Here is a 22,825-nt window from a genome sequence, read left to right as displayed (position 1 = left end):
CTTGTGCTATATCGTGGAAATAAACTGAAAACAAAATAAAAATGAATATCACTTTTAGTTAAATGACATAGATGACACAAAGTCTTTGTTCAAACATGCATTTGCTAATAGAAAATCAATTGTCGCTTTCCATTTGATTTATATAGAAACAATGCTAAATCTATAGGGTCTAATCAAAATAAGTACAGACTATTTTTATCTACTTTTGTTGTTGTTGTTGTTGACTTACTTGCCACCCCAATCCCTTCCTTTTTCGTTGTTTCCTTTTGTCTTCCTAAGGCAATTCAGTAGAGATGGAAGACACAATTGGGTAACCATCAAACGTCTGATCTGTTATTCCAGACCGACTGGCAATATATTTATTATTTAAAATGTTTTAAAAAAGAAAAATTGAAAACGCCCCAGTTTCATGTAGGATTATATACAGAACCCTATCCTTGCTACATGGTACTAATCATTTCAAAGTCCCCACCCCTCCCCCAGCCCATGGTGACCTTGCTAAAAATCTCTAAAACTCCTAGCACACCTTGAGCTAAAATCAGAAATTTGGAAATATAAATAGAAAGAACTGATTCTTAAAAGAGATAATAGTGAATGCTAGTGGAACCATACTTTTTGCTAGTTCTTATAGCTTGTTATAAAGACTTATACAGTTCAATTAATATTTTATGTGAACACTTAAGTGTACTATCCTGCTTTTAAATTTTATTTTTTTTTAATCCCCAAACCAAAATTGGTTTGAATAATCATTTTTTTAATCAATCGGAGTGGTGCACACCTCTAATTCCAGCAACTCCAGGGGCTGAGACAAGAGGATCACAAGGTCAAAGCCAGCCTCAGCAACTTATCTGGGCCCTAAGCAATTTAGCAAGACCCTGTCTCAAAAAATAAAAATAAAAAAAAAAAGTACTGGGAATGTGATTCAGTGGTTAAGTGCCCCTGAGTTCAATCCCTGGAATGATGAAAATAAATAATAATCACTTGGGAAATTTGAAAATTGGTAATATAGACAGGCATTGCCAGGCAGATGGCATGGGTAAGTGAAGTGGTTGACCACAGGAATTTTATACTACTTAGGCCACCCTCAGCAGAGTTCCTGCAATTGAAATGTATTACCCAGCAGTGGCCACTGTCTCTTCCCCGCAGAGTATGTCCTAAACCATCAGCCTTATTTACCTGTCTAGAGCTGTTACAGTATGTTTGTTATCGTTGCTTTTGTTTTTGTTATTTTTCTCTAGTAGTGAACTCATAGATAGGAACCTTGCAATCTTTATCCTTAAAGAGTTTACAGCACTGGTATTGTATACCATTATTATTACTAAAATATATGTATATATATATATTTTCTACCAGTTCTTGCATATTATCCAAGGGTATAGGAGTCATTGAAATGGACAAAATATAAAATACACAGAAAGTTAAATAAAGAACATATTAACACCTAGAGAGGTGGAATGAATAAGAAGTGAAATATACCAACAACTCAGAATATTCTAAAAATAACAATGAAGAGTGCATAAAATATGTTTGAATAATTATTATATTGTCATAAGAAATTATTTCTAGACTTTTCTAATATATTAAAGTGTAATAATGAGATAATAAAATGTAATAAAGCATTAATGATAGTGAATTATTAAAGAGCTAACATGATTAAAATTGAAAATACTAATAAGTTGTATTCCTCTTATTCAAACAATACCATCATAACCTTTCAGCTGCACCTTTCATTTTACTCTTTTATTTGTTTATCTTAAGGCAAGGTCTTTTTGTGTTGCCTATGGTGCCTATTCTGGCCTCAAAGTCATGCTACTCCAGCCTCTGTCTCTTGAGTAGCTGGGATTACAGGCCTGCACCACTGCACCCACCCGCAGACAGCCTCTTTATAACTGCTTAATGCCATATTTTTGAACAATTTATAGCATCCCAGGATGCCGAGTAATTACAAATATTCAGATATAATAAGTCAATACTTTAAAACTGTTACCTGTGTATTAATAAAAATATGTGGAACAGAATGATTTTGTTTTAAAAGTTTTCTTTATAGTTTTAACTACATATTGGAGTAAAATAATTTATTCATATTTATTCATGCATTAATGAAGATACAAATTTAAATAACCAAATTCTCAGAGAAATGGAAGATGGTAATGCCACTATGGTTCATAATACCATGGCATAGGACAGTTTATCCTGGGGCCCTCATTTTGGCAGCAAGAAAAATGAATACATTCTATTCTAATTATTCTTGTAAAGTGGTAGATACAAAATAACTTTCTGTCTCCAAATTAAATCCATATACACCCAAATAAATTTTAAAAATAATTCCATTTTTTCCTAAAGCAAGTGGAGTAAAACTGTATAAAGTATTCTATTTTCTAATTATTAGACTACCATTTTCAAATAAAAGTACAGTTAAATATAGGAAAAGATTGAAAACCCATTGTAAACCCAAAATGCATTTGATAACCTAACCTATTACAGCTCAGCCACACAGTACACTGCAGATTATCACATCCATATCATTAGCTCAGAAAAAGATCAAAAATCAAAATTGGAAGATATTTTCTACTAAATGCATATTACTATATGCCTTCAAAAAGTTGAAAATCCTAAATAAAGTAATTGCAAGTGGTGAAATATCCTAATGTTCATCAATTAGATAGTATATCTTTTTTACATTCATAATTCTGAATTATAGATGAATAGAAAATACTAGAAATAATTTTTTGAAAAGCACCTGTTTTTATAATCATAAAATATCAAGAAGATAGCTTAACCTTAAAAAAATAATAATGTTGAAAATATTTGACTTCAGTTTCAATTTATTTTTAAAATACCATTATTCATATTATTGATATAGTGTTAAGATAATTACATAGTAAAATATATACATACTATATCATTAAAATAAAATTTATTTATAAAATAAAGTTTTAAAAATTGCTGTTTTGGGAAACAACTTATTGTAAATTATGGAAATCCTAAATCATCTGTTTCATTTTAAGGTTTCTCTTCAAATAAGAAAAATTAAAGTTTTCCCAACAATTTTTTTTAACTTCTTGGAAACTCATGATAATTATGTGGCATCTAGAACCAAAAATTATATTACAAATTGCTAAAAAATTAACATAATCTAAAATAAAATAAAGGTAGTGTCTGAAAAAACATTTGTAGAAAAGAAAGGACAAAATTGCAATCCATACTGTAAAACCAACTGCTTATAGAGCATACTATTTAAGCCATTAATTTTCTCAGACTTTCAAAGTAGCAAAATGGTGTACACTGAGATTACCAATGATTTTGTAGAATGATTTTGTCATTCTACAAAAAAAGCACTCAATATAAAATACTACTCAGTAGAATAGATTTAGATGAATGGAAGCCATGTTAATTGAGGCTGTTAGTCCAAAACAGAAGATAAGCCCATAAATTACAAATTCATCTCTACTTGATTTATTGGAAGACCATCATCACTTACTACCAGTTTATATATATATATATATATTTTGTGTGTATGTCCCAGATAGTAGACAAAGTCTCTGTCTATGAAAATTCCATATCTGTGACTCCAGTGTCCATGTCTGCCTAATGAAACCCGTGTTTCCCAAACACATGTTCCACACTTCACACTGGATGAGAAAGTTTCCAGTTCCAAGCACACTAGGTTATCTAGCAAGGTCAGAGGTGACTCACAGGTGGACTAGCGTCCACTGAGGCCAATGTCTGTCTAGCACAACACAGTAGAGGACCACTCTAAGCGGGGAATCACAACACTTTAGACTTCAGAACCAAGGTAGGTTCTGGATCACAAAAAAAAGTAAGTTTTTCTTTAATATGCATACTGATGCATTAACTTTCTAGTACTAAAGCAAACCTTAGCAATTATGTTTCCTATCAAACTATGTTTACACTAAATCCTAGAGGACCACCATTGTTCAGCTGTGTGCCGGGGCATTTCTGGGACAGCAATATTTTTTTTGTTTCCTTCTCCCAACAGTCACCTTGAGTAAGAGGGTCATATCTCAGAACTGTTTTATTCTGAGGCATAACATTTAAATGGTTTCTGATAAAAACAATAATTTTATTCTGGAGACTATGTCTATTTCTTCTATCTTTAGTTTATTTATAGCTATAGCAATTACTTTGACATTTTCATGGCTCTTTTTAGGTGAACTCATTGAAGATAGAGCTTATCTTGTTCCTCAGAATTTCTTATTTCCTTGGTGACCATGATTCCTTCTTAAACATAATTACATGAAGCAAGCATGTACATTTTGAACAATTTATATATTGTGTACTACTTTGGGAAATTTTTCTCATATATGAATCACTCCCTTAAAAGAAAACCATTCCTTCTTTTTCTTACATAGATCAGATTTTAATTATATGTTGTCAAAACATATTGGCTACTCTGAATAGTCCTGATTTAAGCTAAAACTGGTAAAAACAATTATTGCCCATGTAGAGATATAAGGAAACACAATATATATTTCTTAATTTTTCAGGAAGCCCTCTTCAGCTTTTAATAAAAAAGTAATAAAGAATCCTTGAATCCATACTAATAACTAAAGAATTAAATACAGAAATAAATAAGGGGAAATAGACAAATACCTCAGCCGTATACATATTCTACCCACAATCAGGAGTTTAGAATTGGACTTTCTTTGGCTACCCTAACCAAACACATTTATTTAAAAAAACAATGACATGTCTAACCTCTTTAAATTATAGGCACCTTTTCAGATCCAAGGAGACTTCTCTGACCTCTGAGCAGGAAAACAAAATGCTCAGCATTTTGCTTGTAGTTCCAAGGGATTTATAGACACTTTGAAACATTATAGAGACTGTCAGAAAGAAGAAAGTTAATACCATGGCACAGGAAAAAAATCTGATTTGATCTGCTTGAATCGGGAAGTAAAATGAGTCATGACTGTCCTCCTTTAGAGAGTACAGCAGCAGAAAAGAACTGAGACTGAGAGGGTGTGTCCACAGCTAGAGGGCTCTGCGCCACCAAGAAGTTTTGATGCCAGAGTTATGCACAAACATAGGAATTAGTTCAATGACTTATGTACACTTTGAAAGAAGATATCTAGATTCAGGATGGTGTGGATTTACATAAAAGAAACAAAATCTAAGTATAGTTAAGTTCTTATTTTATTGAGTTATTATTTTATATATGTATATAGATATATATGTGTATATATATAATGGAAATCAGGTATCTTTAAAGCAGATATGAACTTATTTAGTTTTAAGCTCCAATTGTGCTAAGTCAATGCTTCTTCACTCATTGGACATTCTTAGAATTATCTATGATTCCTTAGGACACTATAGGCCCTTTGACAGTGGAAATTCTGTTGCTGCTGTCTTTTAATCCCAAAGCACACGTTTTAATTCTATGAATAACATCAAACATCGAGAAGAATATTTAAAAAGACACCTTGTGTAATATTTGCATAAATGACATTTATTAAAAATATCCCTACAAAATTAAGTCTGTAGTACAATATTTACTTAAATGAGTCCTCCAGACTTGTTCAAAGTAAAAATATAAAGTGCTTTAATTTCTGCTTTTTCAAGGATAATAGTGAAACGTTTTCTTCTAAATGGGAATAGCAGTACCTCTGGTACATTGGACAGGCAGATATTTTCAAATATATAAAACAGTACACACACACTTACCCCCACTCTCACCCCTTCCCCCAGATTATATTATGTATTTATAATGATAATAATTTAGGGATATCCATGAAGATTCCATGGTCAATTTACACTCATTTTGTCTAATGGAATAAGTTGAGTTATTTTACTTTAAGACTAAAACATAATAACCGAAACAGAATAATTTAAGTAAAATAAGGAGAGATGAAAGAAAGCAAATTGATCCTTTAAAACTTATCACACTATGAAAAAAAACTTAGAAAATTGATAGTTCTTTTCAACAATGTTGGCTTCAAGGGAAGTATTATGAAACTGTAAATTAGTGCTCCATTATTACTGGTCTTTCCTTGAGATTTTCCTCTAACTTAGCCTCACCTAACACTTTTTATTTTAATTTTTTTAAAGATTTGTTTATACCTATTTAAACATATTCATGAGGCCCCAGATTTTTTTATTCAATATATCAACACCCCCCTCCAAAAAATGCCTATGTCTCAGTAAATGTACAATAAATATTTGTTGAACAAATTAAAAGGGAGGACAGTTCAGTTAGAACAGTCAAACTTATACTTTTGAGATTTAACTTTGTCTTGAAAAAAGTCACTTAACAAGAAAAATAAATAAAATTTTAGTTTTGAATGTCTGTAGTACTTCTGATAGCTTCGAAACTTAGAGTATGTTCATCTCATGAATTGAAATGTGTTATGCTATCATATATAACTAATTAGAACTAATAAAAAAACCCTTAGAATTGATACCTCTAAGTATTGGCAGGAATGCCTCATGATCAAAAGCATGTGAATAATCTCATAGAAAGAATTGTTTATTGAGTAAGACAAAATATGGACAGAGACAGAGATATTTGGGTTTCACCTACCTGCCACTTTAGACCAACTCCTGAGGGAAAAGAAAATAAAACTCAATAAATTCGAAAGATACTAGGTGATGGGACCTTGAATTTTATTCCTCTGGTGCTCATGAAATTCTTATGTCAATCATGGTTTCAAAATGATAGAACAGAGATACCTAGGGAAAGTGCTTCAGCAAAAAAAACATGAACATCCAAAATTTTGCATGCCTTCAGAAATATTTGGATTGGTGATACTGGTGGGGTCACATGCATCAGCAATATGTGCACCAGAGTCAAAAGATGGCACTCAGATCAGGAGTAAAAGACTTCACTGAAGAGTTCACAAAGATCTTTGATGCTTGATGTATGCAGGGAGAAAGGAAGAAAAAGGGGAAGAATAGTAGAATTTTTGTTTTCACTCCAAGCAGCTGAATTTGAAATGAGAAATGACTGAGACATTAAGCATTGCCAATATTTCGGTATTAGTAGAAATGTCAAGTTAAATGCAATAGAATTTAACTGTGTTTCGCTTTTAGAAGAGACATTCTTCTGAAACACTAGCATAGGCATCATTCAGTAAATGATTAAATGTAACTTTTTTCATAGGAGTTCTTTTTATCAGCTCTTCATGATTTCTGTGAATGACCTATACCATTCAGTTATAGATGAGGTTTTGGAAATTTAGCTATCTCACTTTTAGTTTAACATAATAGTACATCATAAAGGAAGGTACACATTCCTGTGAGTTTATGTATTCTTAATAAAATGTCCCTACATTTTATAAAGAGTATTTCAAGTTAGTTCTACACCTGCATATCTTGCTTCTAGGCTAATATTTTTAAAAAAGAAAAATCTGAAATCAATCAATCCACATAAACAGAATAAAGGGGAAAAACACATCAATTGAAAAAGAAAGGAATTTGACAAGATTCAACACTCTTTCATGATAAAATCACTCAGAAAACTAGGAATAAAGGGAAACAATATCAAATTGAGAAAAATCATATGGGATAAACCCTCAACCTATACCACACTCAATGGTAGAAAATTGAATACTTTTCATATATAATCAGGGACAAGGCAAGAATGCCTATTTTTCACGACTACCATTCAACACACTTCTAGGAGTCTTAACAAACATAATGTTCATGGCTTATAAAAATATTAATGCATAAATTTTTAAAGTTTCCACTGAAAACAGCTTAGAATTGTTTATTAATACAAAGTTGGATACAAAATCAAAACATAAAATAAATTGCATTTTATACACTAAAAATGAATAACCTGAAAAGAAAATTACCAATTTCATTTGTAATATCAAAATAAATAAGATACTTAGAGTAATTTAAATCTAAAAAGGTAAAAAAAATTACAGTTTAGACTATAAAATACAATGAATAAATGGGAAGCTATTACATATTCATTCATTGTAAGGCTTACTATTATTAAGATGTTAATAGTCCCAAAGCAATCTATTTGAATATTCCATGTGATATTTATCAAAATCCCAGGGAGTATTTTTGCAGAAAAAGAACAACCCTTCTTAAAATTTATATGGAATCTCAAGTGACCCTCAAATTGCCAAATAATCTCAAAAGAGAGGAATAGTACTGGAGGACTCATATGTTTTTTAATTTCAAATTTACTACTATAATAATCAAACCATTGGTATGGATCTAAAGATAGGCATATAGATCAATATAACAGTAGCCAATAAAAACCTCTCAATTATTTGGTACAATGGTTTTCAGCAAGGGTGTCAAGACCATTCAGTTGAAAAAAGTATTTTCAGTAATGGTTCTGAGAAACTGGGTATACACATACCAAAAAATAAATTTGAGCCCTTTTCTTACAGTATATACAAAAATCAACTTAAGATAAATTCAAGTCCTAAAGCAAACCCTAAATTAACAGTATTTAAGGATGCTTGTAATTGATATCTTACAAAAAAAAAAGTCAGAGAAGGAATAAATTAACATGAAATTGCTGATAATTTCTCAAATAGATAAAGCTATTTAGTTATAGATTCAATACCTCCACATTTTGCATTCTCCTTAGTTAAAAACACAAAAACTGAAAAGAAAGAAATACCATTTAAAAAAAAATAAGACTGAAAGATGACTCATGGAAAAAAATATACATAAAAATGTATGTAGAAAGGTATACATAAATTTATGTGGTGCCTTATTTAGAAATATTTTACACAAATATTCAAAAATGAATGGTCTACTAGGTTCAGAGCTGAAAGACAGGTTCATGTTTGAAGAACGTAGAAAAGGAGATCGAGACTCACTTTTGGTTTGTTTCATGATGACTCACATTATTCCACTGCCAACCCTACATACTGGCAATACAGAATGTGTGCATGTGATCAAGGATACAGGAGTAGGAGCAGCAGCCTCACAGACAAGCATCCAAACTTCAATCTGCAGACACCTGCAAGGTATGAGCACCCAACATGCATAACAGCCAAGTAAGAACCTCAAGCTTGCCACATTTAGATGTTGGGCATCGGGGTATGGAGAAGGGTTGGATTATGACTGGGCATGCAAGTGTTACCATTCAAGAGCCCACCCACAGAAGTCTTGTGTATGATGGCTCTTGTATGAAAGCTATGTCTATTTTTATCCTCACATTGTATAATCTTCATCATCAGACATGTTTTAGAAGTAGGTGAAATTGACCTTGTCATGGACTAATCAGATGCAAAGAAGGAACTTTCAATTGAAAAATTAATATATATATGCTATATAAAAATAAATATAAAAGTGGGATATTAAAGGAGCCCCAATAAAGGATCTTCTAATGAGAGAAATATTTTAAGTGGGTTAACATTTTCACTATATAGTAAGCTTTAAAAAACATATTTGCTCTCTTGAAGATGCTTTGCTGCAGGATGGTGAATTCTGATCGACCGAATTGTAGAGTCAAACTCAATTTCTGGGGCACAGGGCACTAAACAAACAAAGCAAAACACAACAAAACAGGGAAGTCACTTAAAAAAGACTCAAAAATGTGCAAAAAAATGTGTGAAATGTCACTACTATATCACATATGATATGTGAGCAAAATGGGCACATTAAAATGATAATGTAATATCAATCAAGTAAATATCAAATATAGAATAGTATATTAATATTAAATATCTAATTAAATACATTAATACATTTAACATTTTTATCACTTTTTAAGAAGTCAATCTAGCTTTATGAGAATAAAAAATTGTTTATAATCTTAATTTTATATATTTAGAGTAAGAAGTAGTCAGCAATGTTTTCACTTAATAGAGCAAAAAAATTTATAGACCTCTATTATATAAATGACAAATTTTAAATGACTTGTGTGTTTAATATTATTCCCATCATAAATTATATACGAACAGCAAAACTTCTATTAATCCATTAAAACTGGATAATCTCAGGACATAACTGTTCCTGTAGGAAAAGGCTTATGATTAAATGTAAACTGAACAAAGAATAATTCCATATGCACATGAGGATGGTAATTTTGTTCTAGATGTGTGAATAAAAATATGCATTTTAAATGTATATGTAAGATACATACTCATAAATGTACTAGCAAATAAACATACCACTATATTGCTATATGTTTCATTTTTATATTCTTCAGTACTTTATTAAATTTCTAAAAAGAACACAAAGGAGGTATATATTTTAAAATCTTTCACTAGGGGAACTGTGACCACGCACAGAGCAGGCCCAGCGGCCTGCTGAAGAGCAGAGCCGCCCCCCACCCCCCGTGCCTGCCAGGTAGGCAGAACTGTGACCACCAACAGAAAAGGCCCAGTGGCCCGCGGAGGGGCAGAGCTGCCAACCACTCCAGCAAGGTAGGTGGGCCTGCGACCCACCGGCAGAAGAGGAGCAGCGGCCTGCTGAGAGGCAGAGCCGCCCCCTCCCCCCGCGCCGGCAAGGTAGATGGAACTGTGACCACCCACAGAACAGGCCCAGCGGCCTGCTGAGGGGCAGAGTGGCCCCCTACCCCACCCCACCCCCGCGCCTGCCAGGTAGGCAGAACTGTGACCACCAACGGAAAAGGCCCAGTGGCCCGCGGAGGGGCAGAGCTGCCAACCACACCGGCAAGGTAGGCGGGCCTGCGACCCACCGGCAGAACAGGTGCAGCGGCCTGCTGAGAGGCAGAGCCGCCCCCTCCCCCCGCGCCTGCAAGGTAGGCGGAACTGTGACCACCAACAGAACAGGCCAGACCTGCAACCGACAAACAGAACAGGCCCAGTGGCCTGCGGAAGGGTGGAGCCGCCCCCCCCCCCCGCGCCTGCAAGGTAGGCGGACCTGCGACCCACCGGCAGAACAGCCCCAGAGGCCTACAGAGGGGCAGTGCCGCTGCCTGCTCCTGCAAAGTAGGCAGAACTGCGACCACCGACAGAACAAGCCTAGCGGCCCGCAGAGGGACAGAGCCGCCGCCCGCGCCTGCAAGGTAGGCGGACTTGCTACCGACTGGCAGAACAGCCCCAGTGGCCTGCTGGCGTGGTAGGCACATTGCCCCAATTGGAGGAGGGGCAGAGCCGCCGCCCGCGCCTGCGAGGGAGACTTTGCAACTATACAGGACCAATATAAATATATAGGGGGAAAATTCAACAGCACAAAGTTTCACCAAGCAGAAAGAAACGCGAACAGTATGAAGAGATAAGGAAAGAAAGGACCACAAGCAATGCAGGTCAACTCAACGTTAGAAGAGGTAATATCTGCAGCAGATGGAATGTCAGATAAAGAATTCAGGATATACATGCTTCAGATGATCTGGAGTCTCAAGGAAGACATCAGACAGCAAAATCAGACAATGAAAGATCACTTCAACAATGAATTACATAAACAAATCCAAGAAGCAAAAGATCAACTATACAGGGAGATAGAGGTTATAAAAAACAAACAAACAGAAATCCTAGCAATGCAGGAAGCAATAAACCAACTTAAAAACTCAATTGAGAATACTACCAGCAGAGTAGAACACTTAGAAGATAGAACATCAGACAATGAAGATAAAGTATTTCAACTTGAAAAGAACATAGACAGCTCAGCAAGACTGTTAAGAAACCATGAGCAGAACATCCAAGAAATATGGGATAACATCAAGAGACCAAATTTAAGAGTCATTGGGATACAGGAAGGGACAGAGTTTCAAACCAAAGGAATGAACAATCTATTCAATGAAATAATATGAGAAAACTTCCCATACTTGAAGAATGAGACAGAATCCCAAATCCTAGAAGCCTACAGGACGCTGAATGTGCAAAATCATAAGAGATCCACACCTAGACACATTATAATGAAGATACCCAACATACAGAATAAGGAGAGAATTTTAAACGCTACAAGAGAAAGGAAGCAGATTACATTTAGGGGTAAGCCAATCAGGATAACAGCTGATCTTTCAACACAGACTCTGAAAGCTAGAAGATCCTGGAATAACATATTTCAAACACTGAAAGAAAATGGGTTCCAACCAAGAATTGTGTATCCAGCGAAATTAAGCTTCAGGATGGAAGATGAAATTAAAACCTTCCACGATAAACAAAAGTTAAAAGAATTTGCAGCTAGAAAACCATCTCTTCAAAACATCCTCGGCAAAACATTACAGGAGGAGGAAATGGAAAATAACAATGAAAACCAACAGTGGGAGGTAGGACAGTAAAGGGGGGAAAATAATCAAAGAGGAAAACAAACCATGTTTAGTAACATAAATAAACAAATATGGCTGGAAGAACAACCCATATCTCAATAATAACCCTAAATGTTAATGGCTTAAACTCACCAATTAAGAGACACAGGCTAGTAGAATGGATCACAAAACAAGACCCAACAATATGCTGCCTACAGGAGACGCATTTGATAGGAAAAGACATACATAGGCTGAAGGTGAAAGGTTGGGAAAAATCATATCACTCATATGGACTTCGGAAACAAGCAGGAGTGTCCATACTCATATCAAATAAAATAGATTTCAAGCCCAAGTTAATCAAAAGGGATAAAGAGGGACACTACATACTGCTCAAGGGAACCATACACCAACAAGACATAACAATCATAAATATATATGCCCCAAACAATGGTGCAGCTATGTTCATCAAACAAACTCTTCTCAAGTTCAAGAGTCTAATAGACCACCATACAATAATCATGGGAGACTTCAACACACCTCTCTCACCAATGGACAGATCTTCCAAACAAAAGTTGAATAAGGAAACTATAGAACTCAATAACACAATTAATAACCTAGACTTAATTGACATATATAGAATATACTACCCAACATCACGCAGTTACACTTTTTTCTCAGCAGCACATGGATCCTTCTCAAAAATAGATCACATATTATGTCACAGGGCAACTCTTAGACAATATAAAGGAGTAGAGATAATACCATGCATCTTATCTGATCATAATGGAATGACACTGAAAATCAACGATAAAAGAAGGAAGGAAAAAGCATACATCACTTGGAGAATGAACAATAGGTTACTGAATGATCAATGGGTTATAGAAGACATCAAGGAGGAAATTAAAAAATTCTTAGAGATAAATGAAAACACAGACACAACATATCGGAATCTATGGGACACACTGAAAGCAGTCCTAAGAGGAAAATTCATTGCATGGAGTTCATTCCTTAAAAAAAGAAAAAACCAACAAATAAATGATCTCATACTTCATCTCAAAATCCTTGAAAAAGAAGAGCAAAACAACAGCAAAAGAAGTAGAAGGCAAGAAATAATGAAAATCAGAGCTGAAATTAATGAAATCGAAACAAAAGAAACAATTGAAAAAATTGACAAAACTAAAAGTTGGTTCTTTGAAAAAATAAACAAAATCGACAGACCCTTAGCCATGCTAGCGAAGAGAAGAAGAGAGAGAACTCAAATTACTAGCATACGGGATGAAAAAGGCAATATCACAACAGACACTTCAGAAATACAGAAGATAATCAAAAATTATTTTGAATCCTTATACTCCAATAAATTAGAAGATAGTGAAGGCATAGATAAATTTCTTAAGTCATATGATCTGCCCAGATTGAGTCAGGAAGATATAGACAACCTAAACAGACCAATATCAATTGAGGAAATAGAAGAAACCATCAAAAGACTACCAACTAAGAAAAGCCCAGGACCGGATGGGTATACAGCAGAGTTTTATAAAACCTTTAAAGAGGAACTAATACCAATACTTTTCAAGCTACTTCAGGAAATAGAAAAAGAGGGAGAACTTCCAAATTCATTCTACGAGGCCAACATCACCCTGATACCTAAACCAGACAAAGACACTTCAAAGAAAGAAAACTACAGACCAATATCTCTAATGAACCTAGATGCAAAAATCCTCAATAAAATTCTGGCGAATCGGATACAAAAACATATCAAAAAAATTGTGCACCATGATCAAGTAGGATTCATCCCTGGGATGCAAGGCTGGTTCAATATACGGAAATCAATAAATGTTATTCACCACATCAATAGACTTAAAAATAAGAACCATATGATCATCTCGATAGATGCGGAAAAAGCATTCGACAAAGTACAGCATCCCTTTATGTTCAAAACTCTAGAAAAACTAGGGATAACAGGAACATACCTCAATATTGTAAAAGCAATCTATGCTAAGCCTCAGGCTAGCATCATTCTGAATGGAGAAAAATTGAAGGCATTCCCTCTAAAATCTGGAACAAGACAGGGATGCCCTCTCTCACCACTTCTGTTCAACATAGTTCTCGAAACACTGGCCAGAGCAATTAGACAGACGAAAGAAATTAAAGGCATAAAAATAGGAAAAGAAGAACTTAAATTATCACTATTTGCTGATGACATGATTCTATACCTAGCAGACCCAAAAGGGTCTACAAAGAAACTATTAGAGCTAATACATGAATTCAGCAAAGTGGCAGGATATAAAATCAACATGCATAAATCAAAGGCATTCCTGTATATCAGCGACAAATCCTCTGAAATGGAAATGAGGACAACCACTCCATTCACAATATCTTCAAAAAAAATAAAATACTTGGGAATCAACCTAACAAAAGAGGTGAAAGACTTATACAATGAAAACTACAGAACCCTAAAAAGAGAAATAGAAGAAGATCTTAGAAGATGGAAAAATATACCCTGTTCATGGATAGGCAGAACTAACATCATCAAAATGGCGATATTACCAAAAGTTCTCTACAGGTTTAATGCAATGCCAATCAAAATCCCAACGGCATTTCTTGTAGAAATAGAGAAAGCAATCATGAAATTCATATGGAAAAATAAAAGACCCAGAATAGCAAAAACAATGCTAAGCAGGAAGTGTGAATCAGGCGGTATAGCGATACCAGACTTCAAACTATACTACAGAGCAATAGTAACAAAAACAGCATGGTACTGGTACCAAAACAGGCGGGTGGACCAATGGTACAGAATAGAGGACACAGAAATCAATCCACAAAACTACAACTATCTTATATTTGATAAAGGGGCTAAAAGCATGCAATGGAGGAAGGATAGCATCTTCAACAAATGGTGCTGGGAAAACTGGAAATCCATATGCAACAAAATGAAACTGAATCCCTTTCTCTCGCCATGCACAAAAGTGAATTCAAAATGGATCAAGGAGCTTGATATCAAATCAGAGACACGCAGTCTGATAGAAGAAAAAGTTGGCTACGATCTACATACTGTGGGGTCGGGCTCCAAATTCCTCAATAGGACACCCATAGCACAAAAGTTAATAACTAGAATCAACAAATGGGACTTACTCAAACTAAAAAGTTTTTTCTCAGCAAAAGAAACAATAAGAGAGGTAAATAGGGAGCCTACATCCTGGGAACAAATCTTTACTCCTCACACTTCAGATAGAGCCCTAATATCCAGAGTATACAAAGAACTCAAAAAATTAGACAATAAGAGAACAAACAACCCAATCAACAAATGGGCCAAGGACCTGAACAGACACTTCTCAGAGGAGGACATACAATCAATCAACAAATACATGAAAAAATGCTCACCATCTCTAGCAGTCAGAGAAATGCAAATCAAAACCACCCTAAGATACCATCTCACTCCAGTAAGATTGGCAGCCATTATGAAGTCAAACAACAACAAGTGCTGGCGAGGATGTGGGGAAAAGGGTACACTTGTACATTGCTGGTGGGACTGCAAATTGGTGCGGCCAATTTGGAAAGCAGTATGTAGATTTCTTGGAAAGCTGGGAATGGAGTCACCATTTGACCCAGCTATTCCCCTTCTTGGTCTATTCCCTAAAGACCTAAAAAGAGCATGCTACAGGGACACTGCTACATCGATGTTCATAGCAGCACAATTCACAATAGCAAGACTGTGGAACCAACCTAGATGCCCTTCAATAGACGAATGGATAAAAAAAATGTGGCATTTATACACAATGGAGTATTACTCTGCATTAAAAAATGACAAAATCATAGAATTTGCAGGGAAATGGATGGCATTAGAGCAGATTATGCTAAGTGAAGCTAGCCTATCCCTAAAAAACAAATGCCAAATGTCTTCTTTGATATAAGGAGAGTAACTAAGAACAGAGTAGGGTTGAAGAGCATGAGAAGAAGATTAACATTAAACAGGGATGAGAGGTGGGAGGGAAAGGGAGAGAGAAGGGAAATTGCATGGAAATGGAAGGAGACCCTCAGGGTTATACAAAAGTACATACAAGAGGAAGTGAGGGGAAAGGGAAAAATAATACAAGGGGGAGAAATGAATGACAGTAGAGGGGGCAGAGAGAGAAGAGGGGAGGGGAGGGGAGGGGGGATAGTAGAGGATAGGAAAGGCAGCAGAACACAACAGACACTAGTATGGCAATATGTAAATCAATGGATGTGTAACTGATGTGATTCTGCAATCTGTATATGGGGTAAAAATGGGAGCTCATAACCCACTTGAATCAAAGGGTGAAATATGACATATCAAGAACTATGTAATGTTTTGAATAACCAACAATAAAAAATAAAAAAAAAAATCTTTCACTAGAGAGGAAGGGAACATAGGGCGGATGGGGAGGGATTCAGGTACCTCAGGTGTGATCAGCAGTCTGGAGAGATTTTGCTAGGACCCTGCATGTTCTGTGGGCCACTGCAGTAGTCTGGGAGCCTGTTAACTTGACCCAAGCATGAGGGCAAATTTGGGGAACTCTGCTAGATGGACTGTTACAGGTGGCACGGAAATCTCAGTGTTGCTGGGAATCGCTAACACAACAGGAGGAGCCCTCCATTCTGGTGAGGCTAGGATCCTCTCAAAGAAGCCTAGCTGCCCTTTTGGCAGAGTTCACAGATACAAAAGCTTTGGGAAAAGGATTCCTACTTTTCTGTTTCTACATTTCACAGTGGAAGTTTATTGGGCCCACGCACAATCCAAGCTCGAATGAATAAAATATATGCATTTAAAAAATATTTTACTAACTCCAGTTAAATGGATTTCATGCTTTACTTTCTAGAAAACAATATGTTCAAAAGATATAAAAGTCCAGTAAGGATATTCAGATAAACTCTAACAAAAGGTGAGGTTTGAGTAATAGTTTAAAGGAAAGAATAAACCAAATACCCAACATGATATGAATCTTTATATTTTGGGTGAAAATGGAATTATAAAGAAATTAATTTTTTAGGTTTATACTGTTACTGAAAACAGTACTTACTGAACATAACATAGCTATTAATTTTAAAAGTAGGATTCTCCTACTTTATTAAGCATTTTCAGTATTAATTTTTAAAAATTTTATTCTGTTTTACATTAGTGAATTTTTAATAGAAATCGCTGGTATTATAGTAAGTTTTGTGTATAATTAAACATTTTGAAACTATTAAATGCAAAAGATATATTTCTATATTATTAAAATCTTAAGTTCAATAGGAACTTTTTCCATTATAGAAATTTCATTGCAACTTTGAAGTTAAATTTTGAGTATTCTGGCTGTACACAGTGGCCCATGCCTGTGATCCCAGTGATTCAGAAGGCTGAGGTAGGAGGACCACAAGTTCCAAGCAAGGAACAGCAACTTAGTGAGGCCCTAAGCAACTTAATGAGACCCTATCTCAAAATTTAATGTAATAACGATTTTTTTTTTTAAAGGGCTGGGAATGTGGCTCAGAGGTTAACTGTCCCTGGGTTTAATCCCTAGTAGAAAAAAAAGAAAGAAAGAAAAAATTTGAGTAGTCTGTTTCAAAAATATGGGGGGAAATATAAAGTTATAGAAAATTTATATTATACAATACTTTTCATAAATATCTTTCAATTAAGAACTGAACTTATAATGAAAATTTTAATGTCTTGCAAATTACTCAACATTTACAGATTGTATTGTTGCCATAATTGAACATCTGTTTAGATATTCTAAATAATATTCACATTAGCAACATCCCAGGAGAAAGACGAATATTTGTCCTTTTTTTTTTCCTCTTAAACCCATTTCATTATATGTTAGTAATGAAAACCTGTTAAGGAAATTTTAATTATTATAGATTCATAAATTTAGGATAATTGTACTACTAGATCTAATAAGATTTTGTTTGAAAGTAATTGATTAAAAATGAATCTTGGAAGGTGATGTTCACATTTATTGTAAATATTGCCCTGTATCTTTATTTATTTTTTTTTAATTATACACAATTGCAGCACAACTTTTCATTTCTCTGGCTGTACACGATATGTGCAGTCATACATGTGCCTATAGTAATGATGTCCATCTCATTCCATCACCTTTTCTGCCCCATCCTCCCTTCCCCCACCCCCCTTTGCCCAATCACAGTTCCTCCAGTTTTCCCTTGCACCCCCCCCCCCACCATTGATGGATCAGCATCCACTTATCAGAGAGAACATTCCACCTTTGGGTTTTGGGGATTAGCTTACTTTACTTAGCATAATATTCTCCAGCTCCGTCCATTTAACTGCAAATGGCATAATTTTATTCCCTTTTATTGCTGAGTAATATTCCATTGCACATATATAAGACACTTTTTTTACCCATTCATCTATTGAAAGGTATCTAGGTTGATTGCACAGTTTAGCTATTGTGAATTGAGCTGATGTAAAATATCAATGTTGCTGCATTATTATAGTATGCTGATTTTAAGTCCTATGGGTATAAACTGAGGAGTGGAATAGCTGGATCAAATGGTGTTCCATTTCAAGTTTTCTAAGGAATCTCCATACTGCTTTCCAGATTGGTTGCACCAATTTGCAGTCCCACTAGCAATGTATTTGTATGCCTTTTCCCCACATCCTCGCCAACACTTATTGCTTGTATTCTCGATAACTGGCATTCTGACTGGCATGAGATTAAATCATATAATAGTTTTGATTTGCATTTCTCTAATTGCTAGAGATGTTGAACATTTTTCATATGTTTGTTGACTGATTGTATATATTCTTCTGAGAAGTGTCTGTTCAGCTCCTTACCCCATTTATTGATTGAATTATTTGTTTTTTAGGTGTTAAGTTTTTAAGTTCTTTATATATCCTGGAGATTAGTGCTCTATCTGACATGACTGTGGCAAAAATTTGCTCCCAAAATGTAGGCTCTTTCTTTCGCCTCAGTGATTGTTTATTTTGCTGAGAAGAAGCTTTTTAGTTTGAATCCATCTCATTTATTGATTCTTGATTTATTTCTTGCGTTTTAGGAGTCTTGTTAAAGAAGTCGAGGCCTAATTTAACGTGATAGGCCTAATTCTTCATCTATTAGGTTCAAGCTCTCTGATCTAATTCCTAGGTCCTCGATTGAGTTTTGTGCATGGTGAGAGATAAGGGTTTAGTTTCATTTTGCTGCATATGGATTTCCAGTTTTCCCAGCACCATTTGTTGAAGAGGCTATTGTTTCTCCAATGTATGTGTTTGGCACCTTTGTCTAGTATGAAATAACTGTATTTATGTAGGTTTGTCTCTGTCTTCTATTCTGTACCATTGTACAGAATACGAGTGTATTCTGGTGCCCATACCATGCCATTTCTGTTACTATATCTTTGTAGTAATGTCTCCTATTGTGATGCCTCTTGCTTTACTCTTCTTGCTAAGGATTTGGGTCTTTGGCTATTTTGGGTCTCTTATTTTTCCAAGTGAATTTCATGATTGTTTTTCTATTTCTATAAGGAATGATGTTGGGATTTTAATTGGAATCACATTGAATCTATATAGCACATTAGGTATCATGGCCATTTTCACAATATTAATTCTGCCTATCCAAGAGCATGGGAGATCTTTCCATCTTCTAAGATCTTCTTCAATTTCTTTCTTTAGTAGTGTGTAGTTTTCATTGTAGAGGTCTTTCTTCTAAGTTGATTCCCAAGTATTTTATTTTATTTATTTTTTGTTATCATGCAAATTTATTATTGAGATGTTCTTTTAAATATTTATCTTACTATATTAGAAACTTGTTTTTTTTTTTTTCATTTTACACAATTTCATCACAACTGTTCATTTCTCAGATTTCACAGGATGTAGCATCACACCAAAAGAGCAGTCACACATGTACCTAGGGTAATAATGTCCATGTCATTTCACCATCTTTCCTGCCCCCATACCCCCTCTCCTCCACCCTCTTTGCCCAAACAAAATTCCTCCATTTTTCCCATGCCCCTCCACCCATTACAGATCAGCATCCACTTATCAGAAAGAACATTCCACCTTTGGGTTTGGGGGATTGGCTTACTTCATTTAGCATGATTTTCTCTCACTCTGTCCATTTACCTGCAAATGCCATAATTTTATTCTGTTTTATTGCTGAGTAACATTTCGTTGTCTCTATACTCCACAGTTTCTTTATTCGTTCACCTATTGAAGGTCTTCTAGGTTGGTTCCATACTTTAGCTATTGTGAATTGAGAGCTGATATAAACATTGATGTGGCTGCATTACTATAGTATCCTGATTTTAAGTCCTTTGGGTATAGACTGAAGAGTGGAATAGCTGGGTCAAATGGTGGTTTTATTCCAAGTTTTCTAAGGAATCTCCATTCTGCTTTACTTTCAGGCTATTGTGAATGGAATAGTTTTCCTAATTTCTCTTTCACAGGATTCATCACTGATATATACAAATACATTTGTTTTATGGGTATTGATTTTCTATCCTGCTACTTTGCTGAATTCATTTATTAATTCTAGAAGTTTTCTGATGGAGTTTTTTGGATCCTCTAAGTATAGAATCATGTCATCAGCAAATACTGATAGTTTGAGTTCTTCTTTTTGTACTTGAGTCCCTTTAATTTCGTTCCTCTAATTGCTCTGACTAGAGTTTCAAGGGCTATGTTAAATAAAAGTGTTGAAAGAGGGCATCCCTGTCTTGTTCCAGTTTTTAGAGAGAATTCTTCCAGTTTTTCTTCATTTAGAATGATGTTGGCCTTGTGTTTAGCATAGATAGCTTTTATAATGTTAAGGTATGTTCCTACTATCCCTAGTTTTTCTAGTAATTTGAACATGAAAGGGTGCTATATCTTGTCAAATGCTTTCTCTGCATCAATTGATACAATCATATGATTCTTGTGTTTAAGACTATTGATGTGATAAATTATATTTGTTGATTTCCTTATGTTGAAAAAAACCTTGCATCCTTGAAATGGATGAACCCCACTTAATCATGGTACACTATATTTTTAATGTTTCTGTATGTAATTTAACATAATTTTATTGAGAATTTCTGCATCTGTGTTCATCAGGGATATTGGTCTGAAATTTTCTTTCCTTGATGTCTCTGGTTTTGTTATCAGGATGATCCTAACTTCATATAATGAGTTCAAAACAGTTCCTTCCTTTTCTATTTCATGAAATAATTTAAAGAGTATTGGTATTAATTCTTCTTTGTAGGTCTTGTAGAACTCAGCTTTGAATCCGTCTGGTCCAGGGTTTTTCTTGGTTGGTAGACATTTGATGGTGTCTTGTATTTCCTTGCTCGAAATTGATCTGTTTAAATTGTGTGTGTCCTCTTCACTCAGTTTGGGTTGATCATATGCCTCTAGAAATATGTCAGTATCTTTGAGGTTTTCTGTTTCACTGGAGTATAAATTTTCAAAATAGTTTCTAATTGTCTTCTGTATTTCAACAGTGTCTGTTTTGATACTTCCTTTTTCATCATGAACATTAGTAATTTTAGTTTTCTCCTTTTTTAAATTAGGTTGGCTAAGGGTTTATTAATTTTATTTATTTTTCATAAAGCCAACTTTTTTGTGATTTCTTTGAATTATTTCTTTTGTTTCAATTTCATTGATTCCTTCCCTGATTTTAAATATTGCCTGTCTTCTACCACCCTTGGTGTTTGTTTGTTCTTCTTTTTCTAGGGCTTTGAGATGTAATGTCAGGTCATTTGGTTGACTTTTTCTTCTTTTAATGAATGAACTTAATGCAATAAACTTTCCTCTTAGCACTGCCTTCATAATTCCCCAGAAATGTTGGTAGATTGTATCAAAGTTCTCATTTACCTCAAAGAATATTTTTACCTCCTCCCTGATGTCTTCTGTTATCCATGCATCATTCAATAGCATATTATTTACACTCCAGGTGTTGAAGTAGCTTCTATTCTTTATTTTTATCAATGATTTCTAATTTCATTCCATTATGTTCAGATAGAATAAAGGGTATTACCTCTTTTTGTGTGTGTGTGTATTTGCTAAGACTTGCTTTGTAGCATAACATATGGTCTATTTTGGAGAACGTTCTATGTGCTACTGAGAAGAAAGTGTATTCACTCATTGATGGATTGAATATTCTATATATGTCTCTTAAGTCTAAATTATTGTTTTATTTAGTTTCTGTGGTTTCTTTGTTGAGTTCTTGTTTGGAAGATCTATCCAGTGGTGAGAGATGTGTATTATAGTCACCCAGTATTATTGTGTCCTGTTCTATTTGATTTTTTTAGTTGAGAAGGGTTTGTTTGATATACATAGATGCCTTCCCCCCTACTTTGGGGGACATAGATATTTATGATTGTTATGTATGATTGATGTATGAATCCCTTAAGCAGTATGAAAAGTCCTTCTTTATCCCTTTTCAGGAGCTTTGGTTTGAAGTCCACTTTATCTGATAGGAGGATGGAAACCCCTGCTTGTTTACATGGTTCAGGTGAGTGGTATGTTTTTTTCTACCCTTTCACCTTCAGACTGTGGACGTCTTTTCATGTGAGATGACTCTCATGAAGGCAGAATCTTGTAGGGTCTTCTTTTTAAATTCAAAGTGTCATTCTATGTCTTTTAATTGATGAGTTTAGGCCAATCACATTCAGGGTTATTATTGAAGTATGATTTGTATTCCCGAATATTTGGGTTATTTTGGGTTTTTAACTGGATTGGGTTTC

General features: G+C 34.7%; 1 protein-coding gene across 4 annotated transcripts in view; it reads right to left on the bottom strand.

The window, feature by feature from the left end:
• Sntg1 (syntrophin gamma 1) overlaps positions 1-22,825 on the bottom strand; it is an 828,698-nt gene that overhangs the window by 184,702 nt on the left and 621,171 nt on the right. The gene's annotated exons all lie outside the window — the stretch shown is intronic.

Source organism: Marmota monax, unplaced genomic scaffold (genome assembly GCF_021218885.2).
Source record: "Marmota monax isolate L192 unplaced genomic scaffold, Marmota_monax_Labrador192_F-V1.1 WCK01_AAM20220418_F8-fsc00044, whole genome shotgun sequence".
Taxonomy (NCBI): Eukaryota; Metazoa; Chordata; class Mammalia; order Rodentia; family Sciuridae; genus Marmota; species Marmota monax.
Note: the sequence above shows the minus strand (reverse complement) of the source record. Positions and strands in the feature narration are given on the sequence as shown.